The sequence below is a fragment of the Bidens hawaiensis genome, unplaced genomic scaffold, assembly GCF_021521415.1.
Source record: "Bidens hawaiensis isolate Kalapana, Puna unplaced genomic scaffold, B.hawaiensis_p1.1 tig00001692_1, whole genome shotgun sequence".
In the NCBI taxonomy this organism is placed as follows: domain Eukaryota; kingdom Viridiplantae; phylum Streptophyta; class Magnoliopsida; order Asterales; family Asteraceae; genus Bidens; species Bidens hawaiensis.
The window spans coordinates 3,700,604-3,703,108 of record NW_027491096.1 but is presented as its reverse complement, the minus strand read 5'-3'; positions in this window follow the sequence as shown (position 1 = coordinate 3,703,108).

Genomic DNA, 2,505 nt, shown 5'->3' with positions numbered 1-2,505 from the left:
TGGTCAAAGCAAGGACTTCGAGCACAGTTCAGTTCCTCGAGCAAGATTTACATCCGAGCATGCTAAAGATTGTTCAATAAGTCTAAGGACAAGACTGAAGACATCAAGAAGAATGAGCTTGCTCGATGGACTAGTTCGAGCAACGTAAGGATTGGTCAAGAGGAATGAAGCTTGCAGGAGGAGAATTTCTTCACTAAAGATATTCTAAGTAAAGTAAGCTCGAGGACATTCATCGAGCATACCTAGCATACTGAGTCTTCTCAAGCAAGAGACAAACCTTGCTCGAAGACTCCTACACTTGTATTTATTTTGTCTTTCATTATGTAATAGATAGGGATTCTAGAAGGAATGTCAGGGTCTATAAATAGGATCCTAGATTTCCATTCAGGGCACGGATAACGACGCACACACTACAAGAAACATTCCAAAGAATATTCTATTTGTTTTCTCGTACCGCCGCCACTGTCACGAAACCCTAGACATTCTTTTCACTGTTCATTAAATGATATATTAAATACAGTGAATCTTTGTCTTCGATTGTGTTCTTATTGATTATCTGTTATTGTTTCGTGTTTGCTATATCACACCTTCGTTCCCATTCGTTGGATATCCTGATTCCGCCGGGATATTCAATAGGCCTTTGGGTAACTGAGTCAGTGTGTTCTTGTCAACCTTTCAAGGTTTCACCCGACTCATGATCCTGACAGCTCGTTTTGGTTTTAATTGACCGAACATGAATTACATAAACATGTCGATTTTCTTAATGAACGAACACGAATACAAAAGTGTGTCCGTTTATATATTCATGTTTGTGTAGTTAAGTTAAATGAACAAATTTCAACTTGGCATATTCGTGTTTGTTCGGTTCAATTTACAGCCCTAATTCTGCATACCAATACCACGTAGATGGGTAATAAGAACATATTTTAATTCTATTATTAAATTCTAATGAGTTTCAATGAACCGAATATCAATTAAAATTTAATAAGATTTTAATTTAATTGATAAATATGCATATCCATCGTATTTCTATTCAATTGAACTTCTGTTTCAATGATATAGGGTGATGGTTAAGTTTTTGGATTACTGAGGTTTCAGGTTCGAAACCTAATTCGATAGGGTTTTTTCACAGTGGTGATTTTCTTTCTTGATGGTGTTCTTAAGTGAGTCAGGTTTAAAACGTCAACATCAGTATTGACGGTTGATATCCCATTTTAAAAGGACTCACTCAATCATTAGAGGTACTGCTAAACACTTTTTAGAGAAAGAAAAAAATTGCACGTTTCTCTGTTATCCCATATTAGATCATTAGGTTAGAGCCCGTGTTTCACACGGGTGAAAAATATAATAAAAAAATTATTATATACAATACGTAAATTCAATTGTTTCATATAATAATTTTTATTTATGACCTTTTTTTATTAATTTTTTGATATATTATACATTATAATTTTAAGTTGAAAACCAAATCTTGATGTTTGATTTATTTCAAATAAAGCATGTATGCCGATATTGTTATATTAAATACTAGGATAGAGCCCGTGTGATACACGTGTGGTTAAAAACAACAAAAAAATAATAAATTTTGTAATATACATGATAACATATGTTATAGATTCACATGATATTAATAATAATAAACAAAATTTTACAATTCATAAATTTCTAAAAGCCTCTTTGAATACAACATTGGCTGTTAACTTAATTGTTTAATGATTTTCTGGTATTAATTATAAGTGAATTAACAATACATCATTTATAAGTCAAGAAAACTAACACAATAACTACTTAAGTGGAGTTGATAAGCATATTTAGTTTGAAACATGAGGTCTAGGATTCGAGACTTTTATCACACAATAATTTATTTTTCAAAATTTTACAAAGTGTTATCTTCATATGAAGATGGTTGTATTTGAAGAGAAACCGGGTCATGGGTTATAACATAACTAAACGAGTTCATGCTCCATATTGTGTTTAGAAGAAGAGATGATAAAATAGAAAACTGCTCACATAGCATCTATGTGGCATCCTATATGGAAGCCCTATAATGATGCCATGTGAAAAAATCAAGTTGCTTTAATATATAGTTAGATTAGATTAGATTAGATTAGATTGTGTGTATAAAAATGATATTTATAACAAAATGTTGTCACATATTTAAAATCTAAATTTACAAAGACTAAGGTTTTGTAGTAAACAAAAAAAATAAAAATATATTATATTTTAAAATAAAGAGAGAAACGATGAACAATCTTAAATGGTTGTGTTAAAGAGATATGAGAAGGCAATGTCTTATTGTGAATTATGAAAATGTTAGCAATTAAATATAATTTTGGTTTTATACTTGAAAAACATTCATATATGTTAAGTCAAGAAATCAAACACAATTACCAATTTAGTGGAGTTGGTAAGCACATTTGATTTGAAACATAAGGTATTGGGTTCGAAACCCGTATCGCACAATAGTATATTTTTCAAAATTTTATAAAGTCTTACGGGTCATGG